We start from the raw sequence: 14,112 nt of genomic DNA, 5'->3' as shown, positions 1-14,112 counted from the left end.
TCCGGAAGGATGATGGCTTGGGAAAACGTAGGAAGAAAAAATGCTCTTTCCCATGCTTATTGGAGGTAGACATTTTATCAAAGAAAACTAGACCGATCTGAGCTTGAAACAAGAAGGTGCCCAACTCGAGCTGCTTGGGATAGTAAAAATAATGGAAGATTTGGGACTTAAGGGGAATATTGTGCACCCGGAAGAGCACAACTACGCCGCATAGCAGCCTAAAGGAATTTGGCACGAGTTGGCCGAGCGGAATACGAAAATAGTTGCAAACCTCTAAGATGAATGGGTGGATCGGAAACCTAAGGCCACCTACGAATTGGTCGCGGAAGAAGGTAACAGTCCCGGCCGGCGGGTCATGGGGCCGGTCGGATGACTCGGCCAAAACAAGTTTATGGTCAGAGGGGATGTCATAGGTACTATTGATTAGTTTGAAGGCATCTCCCGAATCAAACCTACTCTCCATGGTTTGATACCAAAGACCGGGAGAGCGGGCAGAAGAATTAGCCATTACAGCCGGAATGCGAAGCAAAGGAAAAGCAGAAGGCAACGGAGGCGGTGAGCAAAATCGTGCCTACGGAGTGCAGACACCACCGGAATGCGAAGAAGAGCGCAAAGAAAATAAAAAAAGGAGCGTGCAAAGAGTTCTTACAGAGAAAAGGATTGCCGGAGAAGAGAGCTAATGGCCGGAATGCGGAGAATTGGGTCGTCGAAGAATAGAGCAAGAACCTTCAAAGAACACGGACGCGATAAAGCGGAAGCGGCGGAAGGAGAAGAGGCGGGCCTTATAAAGGTTGGGCTCGAGCTGCGGGGACCGCCCGATCCAGGGCACGGGATCCGAGGAGCGCATCCGCCCGTTGAATTCAAAGCGCCAGGGGTCACATCGAGCCTGACAGCTCGAGCAAGCGATAACGGCCGCTTGGCCACGTGGCATCACCCCATTGGGCGCATTTAATGACCCCCATTACGCAAGCGAGGGCGCGTGCTCGACCTTAATGGTAAGGATTTGCATGAATTCCGAGGACATCAACGTTAACCAACGTTGGGTCGGCAAGACAACCATCGACAAGTCGAACTCTCCAAGTGTCAGTAGGTTCCATGTTGAGCGGCATTCTCATCAGATACGGAACGACCGTCATGTCGCCAGGCCGATAGTCCAGTCAGTCGAACTTGCAGCCTCCTTCGACTAGACTTGAGGGAGAGGCACGTGATCCGGTAGCAAAGGAGGGGTCCCGTACGAACAGAGGTTAATGACACGTGGAGGTCAAGGTCGAGATGATCAACGTAAAAGGTGAGCCGAGCGGGAGGCCACCTTGCCGATCGTCCGCGGCAGAAGGCCAAGTCGGTAAGGAGATAACTCGGCTAAGGGTCAAGTTTCCGACGCTCAGGAATCCACATACGACAGCTGATTGGGCCGAGTGGCCGCTCAGCTGGGTCGTAGGCCAACATAGGCGCTATTCATCCGAGCATATGACCGAGCGGCCTACTCGCTCGGCCCCGCCTGCGTCCCCCCGCGAACAACCAGTATGGTCGAGGCGCGGTTTCGCTCGGCCCGACCAGTATGGCCGAGCGTCTCTCCCGCTCGCCCTGGTAAAAGACAGAAGGTGCAGAAAAGTACAAAGGGGACGGCCAGAGATGTCCTTCTCGAGATATGTGCCGCCGACAGACAGCATGGTCGGCGGCCGGACCAGACAGAGAATCGTACGGTGGAAGTTTCCACTGTCATGTCAGAAATATGCTCGGACAGTTGCGGTATGGCGTCAGGCGTGCTTTTCTGACACATCCATTTTGAGGGATGTTTGGGGAAGTGCGCACGCGTCAATGAGCGTGCACGTGCCTCCCCGGGGGCCTATATAAGAACCCTTAGATTTCGACGGAGGTATGTAAAAAAAATCATACTGTAGCTACAGTTCTCCTTATCTTGCTTCAGTTTTCTTCTCGCTTGACTTGAGCGTTGGAGGGTCGTCGTCGCCGGGAACCCCTTCCCGGTCCGGCTTTGTTGCAGGTTCGCCGGAGGTCCACCTCATCTCGGCGTCTACGCGGAGCCAACAGAGAGTGTCACGTCCCTAGCTTTCATCATGTAAAATACCGGAAAAAAAATGGGGAATAATGATAAGGAAATTTTTCGTAATTTTTAGAAATTTTCTGGGAATTTTTCGGAGCTCGTATGGACGAGTTTACGGGGATTAAAACGGAACCTGGGAAAGCCTGTTTAGGCTACCCATTTAATTGAGGAAATGTTTTATTTTCCTTTTAATTTATTTTCCTTTTCTTTTATTTCTTTTTCCCGTTTCTTTTCCCGACCCTCTACTGTGTCGTTCCCTCACCCGAGCCTACCTCCGCCCACCGCTCTTCTTCCCTCGCCGAACTCATTTGCCCTAACCACTTCTTCCTCAACCGCTGTCGCCGGCGATTTCTCCTCCCCGGGCATACAAACCCTCGCCAAGCCTCTTCTCTACCTCTTGTGCGGAGCGATCTCGACGCCACTGTCTAACGCTGAGCAACATCGCTGCCGCCCTAGCACTGTCGCCGGCCGAAGCTTCCTTCCTCCTCGTGCCACTGATATGGAGCGATGGCTGCCTTCCTTCTGCCCCGTGCGCCGCCGCCCCTGGTGACACTATGCCCTAGATTGCCAGAAGTCAAGAGCTTGAGAAGGCGACAGAGGGTAGCAGTAATCGGGCAGTGGCATTGAAGGTGAGGGCTGAGGGTTTGGTTTTCAATTTTTATGCTCTGATTTTTGTCCTGCCGTGAGCAACACTTGGGATGGGTGGAAGGTTACGCTAACAGAGAATGTTGGTCTCTAATTGTAGATTCATTACGCCGGTTGTGTATCTGGTTTTTCAGCGGCTGTCCTAATTTCTGACAGCAACTACCTGTTGTGGACCAACAGAAGAAGTTTACTGAAGAGGTAAGGTGCTCAGGTTGTTCTGGAAATTTGGTTGTTGTTTGGATGTTGATTCCTTGAGCTTCATTTTGATCCAGACAGTGCATTACAGGGCGTTTCTTGATTTCCAACAGCTACCTCTGTCCCGACAGCAAGTTGTCTTTGCTATGGATTTGTTGGGCTGTGGATTAAGGTAAGAAGTAGGGAAATTGGTTTGTATTATTGATGAATTAGGTAAGTTATGATGGATTCATGTTTAACTTAACCTAATGTGATTATGGAAGGCTTAATCTATTGTAGTTGTGATGAATTAAATACAGTTGATTTATGTTAAATTAGATTTAATCCTTGGATTTATTAGAGATGATCATATTGTTAATCGTAAGTTGATCAGCGAAAGGAAATGATTGTGTTGATTGAGGATTATTGATTAAGGAGATTAATTCAAGTTAATCATTAATTAGGATTAATTAATGATGGATCGATTAGGATTTTCCTAATTAAGTTGGGTTGGATTTAGCTAGTTGTTGTTTATTAAATTAGCTAAATTGTATATCGCGTTATCTGCAGGACTTTGATTCGAGGCAGTGTCTCGACGAGGGATCTATTTCGGATTGAATCTTCTTTTGGAGGCGGGTACCTTGACTTATCTTTGATTAAGTCATGTTGATATGTCTAGTAGGTTATAGCCTTTAGTAATAATTATGTTCGTCCTTGTTTCGGTACGTCACTACCGGATACCTTTTACATGCTTGTTTGCTCACCTGATATGCATTTTATGCTAGTACCCACATGATTATATATATATATATATATATATATATATATATATGCTCAGAGAGGTAGTGACATACCATGCTTGTTATGTTCAGGACTTAGGTTTTTGATATCCTAACTGACCTGTGTACTTTAGATCTTCGTATTTGAATATCGATATTACGGTACTCATTTTATATATATGGATATGGTTATGCTGATCAGTTTATTGCTATGCTTAGTGTCATGCATCATGATTGCATGCTGCGCGATTGTCGGCTCCACTATGGTTGAGCACATCGCCAGTTACATGTACTGCACACACCACCACTCATGGATTAGTGGTATATCAGGCAGGTGTGTGGCGGTTCTACTGTTTGGCTCCGTTGGTCAGGTGACTCAGCGTGGTAGCCGGCAGATAGTTCCGCTCTGTTTGGCTCCGCTGGCATTTAGTGTAACAGCGTGGTAGCCGACAGACGGTGGACTCTGTTTGGCTCCGTTGGTTAGGTGACTCAGCGTGGTAGCCGGCAGAGATACCTCCCCGTCATCGTGTACCGGGAGATGAGAGCATTGAGCTCCCCCATTTATGATTTGGGGTCAGAGGACAGGAGTACTCCGACAGCATCCCGTCCGCTCAGTCACTCATCAGGTGTAGTGATGGTAGAGTGCACGGTTGTCACAGCCCTACCCACTCGGTCTCACCATTGTGTGTGAGATGACTGACTGGCGTCAGGGGTGACCAGGGCGCATCATTGGCATCATACGCATTTATGCATTTAATGCTTGTGTTTGCTGCACTTATATGCTGCATTTGGATGGATGCATATGTTTGACATGCATACAGGATTTATGACACTTCCGGTCTGACGACCTGATTATTCTGATAGGTGGCCCTGGTGAGTACAGTACTCTTCAGCCTTTTCTATTATGCATTACTTTCTTTTGTTCAGGAGACTGTACTCCATAGTTATTACTATTTGTTATAGTTTACTATACATGTCAACTAGGTATCTGCTGAGTTGTTGAACTCACTCCCGTGGACACTATATTTTTCAGGTACCAGGTTATTTATGATGTCGCTTGGAGTATCCTGTCTGCTGGTTCCCATGTCACATCAGAAGACTTATCGGTTTCACTTATGTTTTGTCTGTTTATGTATCAGTTTGTTTAGCTCTGTACTCCAGTTTTGTTTTTGGAGTGTTGATGTTGTTATGTGGTATTTTGTATTGGTTGTTGGTTGTGTAAGCCTAGCCGGCTAGCAGTTTTTGTGCTTTGGTTTGTATTGGGTTTATGTTATTTTCCGTTGTGTTGGTTTTGTTCCAGCCGTGTGGGCTGATGATATATAACTGCGTGGTTGTGTGTATATTCCAGCCGCCTGTGACTGATGTATATTATGCCTGTAGAAATGTTTCAGATTGTCACCCGTATAGGGGAGGTGTTGCCGAAATTTCTTCGGACAAGGACTTTCCCGGAGCGTGACACATCAACTCATAATTCAGACAGGATCAAGTATAGATAGAAACTTTGATGGAATAATATGCGATTTTAAGTATTGTAAATTTTGAAATCCAAGTGGTAGCTAGGAATACCGAATCTTATTCCTAACCATGATGCAATGGAGTTAAAACTGCTACTTGGTCCTACGGTGGATGAATCTATTGTTCTGAATTTGCCTTTCAGTGGATTAAATCTAGAGAATTGATATTAATAACTATGAGAAAATTAAGAATTTTTCAATGTTTATATAAGATAATTTTGATTTTGTTCTGTTAAAGATCAGCTAAAGCATATTTTAGTCCTTTTGGTTTCCTATTTACGTTGTTATCCCTAGAAAATTACATTTGTAGTCAGTTTTGAGATGGTGAAATTTATAAGGCGTGTGCGGATGTTATAATTGGTATTTTGAAAAATAATTTCATTGCTTACTAGTTGAGTTTTCTATTGTTATTATTAGTTTTGCTACAATTATTTTATTTTTGCGTATAAGAACATTGTTACGATTTTATGAAAATAAAACTAGTTTAAATATATGTTTTCTATACCTGGTGATAGGGAACAACCGGTTCAAAATCTAACCAAAATTAATTTAATTGTAATCAAACCATTCGACATTTTTAAATAACTGAACCAATCCAACTTTAAAAAAATCAAATAAATTAAATTGATAAAATATCAATTAATTTGATTTTTAATTGAATTAATTAAACTTTGCAATAATAATATATTATTATCTAATTTTAACTTTTAAGTTGCTTATCCCGTATGAGGGAGCAAATGGCGCGCTTATTTTGATGGATGATTTATTGATCGATGGAAGACTTCTTCAACTTGGAACGGAATGTTCCTCTGATTTTACACATAATCTGACGACACAATAAAGTGTTAGTGATCAAAGACCAGAGAGGGAGTCCCTGGCAAGATCCTCCGATGTTCAAGTTAGTATATTTTCCGACGAGTGTATGAAGAACTGTAAAAGAGATACATGCGAGAGTAGGATTGTAATGTTCTCTCTGCATACCTTGCTAACCAAGAGGACCTCTTTTATATACCATCTCTCATAATCTTTGTGATCATGAGGTGGTATGGTATGTCGGAGTTCGTTAGTTGATGGAGAGTATAATCGTCCGAGGAATCTTCCATTCACCCATATATGTACCTCTTTTATCATTTATGTCTTATGCCATTAACAAGGCGATGAAGTAATATGCTGTCATAATTGATCTCCTAAAAGGAGACATAATACTCCTTGAAGAAGGTTCTAAAAGAATATATTTTCTGATATATGATTGTTATTCTGACAGGTACAGTTGTTAAGATGTCGTTGAATGTTTTCTACTGAGTATATTTTGGCCGGCCAATGAAACCGATCGTCTTTATGTTTATCTTTGTATCAAGTTATTTCGCTATGTATTGAATACTGCAAGAAACTCATTCAAAGATTCATATAATACATTGAAGATGCCTAAAATCCACTTAAGAAGTCCAACTCTAAACCCATTTAGGGATAAACAGGAAACCAAGTGTTTTAATTCTAGCCGACCTTATGGTCGGTTATACAAATAAAGTTTTTATAAAGTTTAAACACTTTAAACTCGACTGACTCTTACTCGAGCCGAACGTGTATGGAAGGTTTATGAGGTTAGGTACCTTTAAGCCCGACTGGCTTTTATCCGGTCGGGCATGTATAGAGAGACTTATGATGAGGCTCAGTATCTTAAGTCCGATCAGTATTTAGGTCGGTCGGGCCTGCAAAAGGTTTATGAGCTAAGGGCTTTGATCCCGTCCGAACTTTATATATGACCACTCATGTGTGGAACGCTTTATGAGGTTAAGGACTCTAAGCTCAGATGCCCGTTATCAGGTCGGGCGTTCATAGGAGGTTTGTATGAGGCGAAGTGCCTCTTTGAGCCCGGGGGACCTTCATTCGGTTAGACATTCATATGAAGTTATATGAGACGAAGTGCCTCTCTAAGCCAGACCTATTTTCATTCGGTCGGGCGTTCATATGAAATTGTATGAGGCGAAGTGCCTCTTTAAGCCTGACCTACCTTCATTCAGTTGAGCGTTCATATGAAGTTGTATGAGGCAAAGTGCCTCTTTAAGCCTAATCTACCTTCATTCGGTCGGGTGTTCATATGAAGTTATATGAGGCAAAGTACCTCTTTAAGTCCGACCTACATTCATTCGGGTGAGCGTTCATATGAAGTTGTATGAGACGAAGTGCCTCTTTAAGCCCGACCTACCTTCATTCAATCGGGCGTGTATATAAGGATTTGTAAAATTAAGTACCTTTGACTCGGCCGGCCTTTGAGTCGGTCGAGCATAAAAAGGCTTATATATGAAACTAAGAGCATTAAACTCGGTCAGCTTTTAGTTGGCCAATCTTACGTGGTAAACTCGTTCGGCCTTTAACCGGCCGGTCCTTATCTTGTTGAGCTAGACTTAAACGTCTTGCGGTCGAGTGACGGAACCAGATGCGGAGTACACCCCTATCCTAACTTCGACTGTCTTGTCGACTTGACTTTAATTGCTATGTCATCATCTAGGTTCATTCATTATAACCCGTATCATCGGCGATTTGAGAACATGTGTTCCCTCATTATTGTAGTGACAATCAAGGTTTAAAATCTTAATTCGTGTAGAGGTTCCAGAACGATACAGGTATCGTATCATGTTGTGCCGATATAGTTTCGATATTTCTATAAATTTTAAATATAAATATATATTAATTTTATTAATATTTGATTATTAAATATAATTTATATTTTGAGATGTTAAATTTATATTTTAATATTATTTCATTAAATTTTTATAAAAGTTATTTTAAAAATAAGTAATTCTTAAAATTAAAAACTAAATTTAAAATTATAAAATTATATGAAAAATTAAAAATAATTATAAAGTTATTTGAAATTATTTTTTTAATGTATTTGAAAAAAGTTAATTTAAAATTTGAAATGTCTAAGAATTATATTTTAAAAAGTTTTAGATTATTTTAAATTTATATTTAATTTTAAAATTATTTTAAAAATTAAATTATTTTATAAAATATGTATTAATTTTTAAAATTATTTAATATTTTATAACTGTTATTGATACTAATTTATTTTATAAAAATACATATTAAAAAACAATTAATTAAATCAAAAAACTTTAAAAAATGATGATTGCGGTGACCCGGAGGTCGTCGTGGCCCTCAGGTTTTATTTTTATATAAAATTTTATTAGAATTTTAAATAAATTTTTACATATTTTAATGAGAAAATTTGATTAGGATTTTAAGAAATATCATTAATAAAATAATAACATAACTAATAAATAAATAAATAAATTTGTTATATATTTTTAGAATTAAAATAAATAATATATAATTAATTAAATAATTTTAGTAGAGAATTTAATGATGCCTCTTTGGTTATCCGGCCTAGAAGTTAATTGTGATAAAAAAACTTAATTAAGTTCAATTTTAATTTAAAAAAAAACTCGTCGACACATCACGTCCTCTAGCGCGGCCATACCAGAGGGATTACGCTACCCCACGACCGAGTGGGAGGTCATGCGAGCCTTCTGCTATCGCGCAACGCCTTCGCTGTGATCGCTGGACTTAGTGTCAAGTCGAATGAAATGTTTCATCTATTTCGACCTGCTCGACATGATATTTCAATCTATGGTGACAACTTTGAGAATGTGGTATTAGAACAAAAGAAGATATTGTTGATCCCAAATGATAAAGTATCGTTTGCACCATGACAAGATATAAATTGGTAAATTATGGAAGGTATTTTGTCCTATCACAATAACCTTTTATATGGAAGGTTAGACACCCAAGAGACATTTGTATTCAATGGGAAGAGAATGTAGTATTATTGAAGATTATACAAAATTGCAAGTTATATTATATAGGTGCATGTATAAATGGAGGGGTTTCTCCTCGGATGGGTCTAGTGGCTAGCACATGAGGTGTTGCCATCAATGAGGTCTGGGGTTCGAATCTCGATAAAGCTGAGGTAAATGTCTCCCTTATGTGCTAGTCACTATTCCAAATGCTAGTAGCCACTCGTGATTTACCTCCTCCGTGTTGGCGAGGGCGCTGGGGGCGGCGTATTCGCCTTTTGCCACCAATGTATAAATGGAGGGTTTCCTCCGTGTTGGCCTTGGGATGGGTTGGCGGGGGCGCTGGGGGCAAGCGTATTCGTCTTTTTTTGCCACAATGTATAAATGGAGGGGTATTTTATAAAAGAGGTGCATGATTTGGTAAATTTGAAAGTATGGTGCATAATTTAGAAATTTGTGAAAGTTGAGCACCTAGTTCAGGAAAATACTAAAAGCAATTATAAGATTTAATTTTGTTTTTTTTTTTGTTAATTATAACGGTTTGAATTGATGGATTGATCCAACTATATAGAAGATGAGATGATTGAATGCGTGTTAGTATTCATCATAGACCACCACTAAAAAATAGTTAACAAGATGATTAGATCACCACCTCACATAAGATTAATTGCAATGTTTGCAAGTAATACAACATTCAATTGAGACGGAAAGAGCATGAAAAAGAATGTGGGTGAAAAATTTTCTTTTTGAAGAATGATATATAAATTGTTGCTCAAATTTCTAAAAAGGTACCTTGTGCTACATGATTTTTTAAAATTAATTTCTTTATGGCATCTTGACAAGATCTTATTACGTGTTTTAGAATATACAAAAAGTTACACAAACATACAGCCTAGTGACATGCTTGTCTCTGGCTGAGGAAGAGAATTTAGCCTGCGGGATTGGGATGCTGGCTATTAAAGCATCATTTAATTTAGGCCATTTGGATGAGATTTTAGATGTATGCTTCATGCTACATACAAATGATCATACAATTATATAAGTGGAAGAAATATCAAAATTTTTAATATATCTTATCTATCGTATCGAAATATATCGAATTATATTAAAAATTCGGAATATCAAAAATTTCAGTACGATATTATACTGTATTAAAAAGTTTTGATACGGTATTTATATACAATTTAATAGTTTAATATTCGGTATACTGTACCGATATCAGAATTTGAGTGATAATGATATAAAATTCATACTATATCAAAAATTGGTATATTAAAATTTTGATATATAAATAAAAATTTTAGTACAATATCAATATAATTTTTCTATATTCTAAAGTTTTTAATATACGATATGAGATTCCAATATTAATATACCGTACCAAATTAACTCTATCTAATTGTCACCTCTGGTGCAGATAACGAGGTATATTATATTAGCTTTTCATGTTTTCTTCCAATCTCATTGTATTTAACACGTGACTTTATGTATGTCATTAGGTTAGATAGGTCTTAATTTCAAAAGACGGACAAGTTACTACAACTCTGCTAGCTAAACATGAAGGCAAGGTTACGCAATCAAGCCTAGAAATTCAAATGTATTGTATAGTTATGGTTATGAAAGATTTGTTCAACGTGTAATCAGGTCATTCTTATCTACTTTCTTTATATTTTTCACATTTTGTTGACAATTTTCTTCTCTATACAGATTAATTTGAGAACACAAATTCCAGAGTAACTATTTAGATGAAAATATGTAGGGATGTTGGATCTTTATTTAAAGAATATTGTAATTCATGAGTACAAATCAATTAGTAGTTGGTGGAGAATAAGGATAAGAAAATATGAAAAAGTTTAGTGTATCACACATATCATACTGATATATCATGTCCATATCAAAATTTCGATATATCAAAATTTTTAACACAATATTATATCAAACTGAATTTTTTGATATAAATATCAATATGAAATTTACTATTTTTGATATTTTAATATATACCGAAATATCAAATAAATTCTTTTTTGAAAATAAATATGGTGCTGATTTTGAAATAGCACTAAAGTTGTGCTTATTTCTGGTGCTGATTTTAAAATCAACATCATGATTTTCAAAAATAAATATCACAATTGATTTTTTTTTAAAAAAATCATAACTTATTTTAAAAAATTTTCAGATATCAATATCTATCACAGTGGTGTATGTTAATTCTCCAAATTAATTCTATTAATTTGGTAAAAAACTAAATTAATCGATATTTTATAGATTCAATTTGTTCGATTTTTATTAAATAATTTGGTGGGCTCTATTAGTTCAAAAAAAATTCAATTAGATTAGTTTAAACTTTTTAATACGAATAGTATAAAATTTTTGATATATTGTATTTTTTATCAGAAATTTTATATGTTATCAATATAATTTTATTTATATCAGAATTTTTGATACGATATAAGATATCATATGTAAAATTTAGTATATTGTATTGAATGAGTCCTAGTAGAGAAGGTGAATATGTTCGACTGTACGACATTCGAAAGTTTTAGTCAGATAGACCTTTTAATTGTTATTGTCCTCCTCATCTCATCGGTAATAAAAGAACTGAAGTTAGAGATTTTACATTTTCAAATCAGAGCGAGCTATTGTCTTCTTATCGTAAAGAAATGTATCTATTCTTTAAAGATGAAACACTTAAAGCAGTTTCAATCAATGAATCTATTGAGAAATTTTTTGAAACTGTATTTGATTTAGTTTCACTTTCACACAGTCAAAGTTAATTGCGAGAGAGATTGAACCATAAAAATATAAGACATATTCCAATTTTTGTTATACCAAAATATTTGATATGATATACGATATCATATGTAAAATTAAGCATATTATTTTAAATCAGCTCTATTGGTTGAAGGTGAATATGTTCAACTGTACGACATTCGGAAGTTTTAGAGATGGACCTCTTAACTACTATTGTCCTGCCCATCTCATCGGTAATAAAAGAACTAAGTTATATATTTTGTGTTCTCAAATCAAAGCGAGTTGTTGGCTTTTTATCACAAAGAAATATATCTATTCTCTAATGATGATGCACTAAAAGCAGATTCGGTCGATGAATCTATTGATGATTTTTTTTTGAAATTACATTTGATTTAGTTTCACTTTCACAGTCAAAGTCGGTTGTGAGAGAGATTGAACTACAAAAATACAAGACATATTCTGATTTTCTTTATACCGAAATTTTTGATACGATATAAGATACCATATATAAAATTCAGTATACTGTATCGAATCAGCCCTAGTGGAAAAGGTGAATATGTTCGATTGTACGACATTCGAAAGTTTTAGTGAGATGGACCTATTAACTACTATTGTCCTCCCCATTTCATCGGTAATAAAAAAAAATTGAAATTACAGATTTTACATTCTAAAATAAGAGCGAGTTGTTGGCTTCTTATCGTAAAGAAATATATCTATTTTCTAAAGATGAATCACTTAAAGCATATTTGGTCAATGAATCTATTGAGGATTTTTTTTTAAATTGCATTTAATTTAGTTTCACTTTCATAGTCAAAGTCGGTTACGAAAGAAATTGGATCACAAAAATATAAGACATATTCTGATTTTCTTCATACCAAAATTTTTGATACGATATACGATATCATATGTAAAATTCTACATACTGTATCAAATCAGCCCTAGTAGTGAAGGTGAATATGTTCAACTGTACGACATTTGGAAGATTTAGTCAGATAGACCTATTAACTACTATTGTCCTCCCCATCTCATCGGTAATAAAAGAACTTAAATTACATATTTTGTGCTCTCAAATCAGAACGAGTTGTTGACTTCTTATCGCAAAAAAATATATCTATTCTATAAAGATGAAGCACTTAAAGCAGATTTGGTCTATGAATCTATTGAGGATTTTTTTTTTTAAAAAAATGCATTTGATTTAGCTTCACTTTCACAGTCAAAGTCAGTTGCGAGAGAGATTGGATTACAAAAATACAAGACATATTCTAATTTTCTTATACCAAAATTTTTGATATGATATACGATATCATATGTAACATTTAGTATATTGTATCGAATCAACCTAGTGGAGAAGATAAATATGTTCGACTGTATGACATTCGGAAGTTTTAATTAGATATATCTATTAACTACTATTTATCCACCCTATCTCATCGGTAATAAGTTCTTTTGCATTGTCAAATCAGAGCGAGTTTTTGACTTTTTATTACGAAAAAATATATCTATTTTCTAAAGATTAAACACTTAAAGTAGATTCAATCAATGAATCTATTGAGGATTTTTTTGAAACTTCATTTGATTTAGTTTCTCTTTTATAGTTAAAGTCGGTTGTGAGAGAGATTGGACCACAAAAATACAAGACATATTCACAAGAGAAACTCACTTATTTGAGATTTATCAGTCCAAGTTGTGAATATATTATTAATGATTTCAAACTAAAGATGAATTTGTATTTGGAAAAAGAAAGATGGAAAGCTTTTACATGTATTAAAAAGAGATAAATTTATGATGAATTGCATTGCCTCCCATCCTTGTGCCATGTTATAACTAGTTGCAGTGTAGAGACTGATGAAAAAATATGTATTCCCGGGAGAATCAGCTCCTTCCCTCGTGTGAATTTAAAGGTATTTTCCATTTTTCAATAAAGTATTTCAATTTTAGAATAATTCATATGTTGCATATTACTTTAGTGGCTTGTTATTTTTATGTGATTAAACAACACTTAAGCTTCACATATTCTCTGAATTTTAGTCTCAACTTACTTGACCATTAAATTTATAACTCTTATCTCTAGAAACTCAAACATATTACTTTTTTCTGGATTGAGTGCTTATATCCAACTAAAACTGTGAAAAGAAATTTAAAAAACTAAATGATTTTAATTAAGGCAGCTTAAAGTGTGTATGAGATGACAATAAAAAAGTCAGAATAATATTAAAATGGATAAATAAAAATTCATACAACTAAGAAGTTTAGATATCTTGGATCCATAGTTAGATAAAGAGTGAGTTGTAAGTTCAAAGAAGTCTTTGAAGATTCAGATTCTTTTATTGTTGTTAGCCTCTTAGCTTAAAAGAAAAAGATATATAAGATTGTCCCCCAGTTAGGAAACA

The sequence above is a fragment of the Zingiber officinale genome, chromosome 4A (assembly GCF_018446385.1).
Source record: "Zingiber officinale cultivar Zhangliang chromosome 4A, Zo_v1.1, whole genome shotgun sequence".
In the NCBI taxonomy this organism is placed as follows: domain Eukaryota; kingdom Viridiplantae; phylum Streptophyta; class Magnoliopsida; order Zingiberales; family Zingiberaceae; genus Zingiber; species Zingiber officinale.
Note: the sequence above shows the minus strand (reverse complement) of the source record.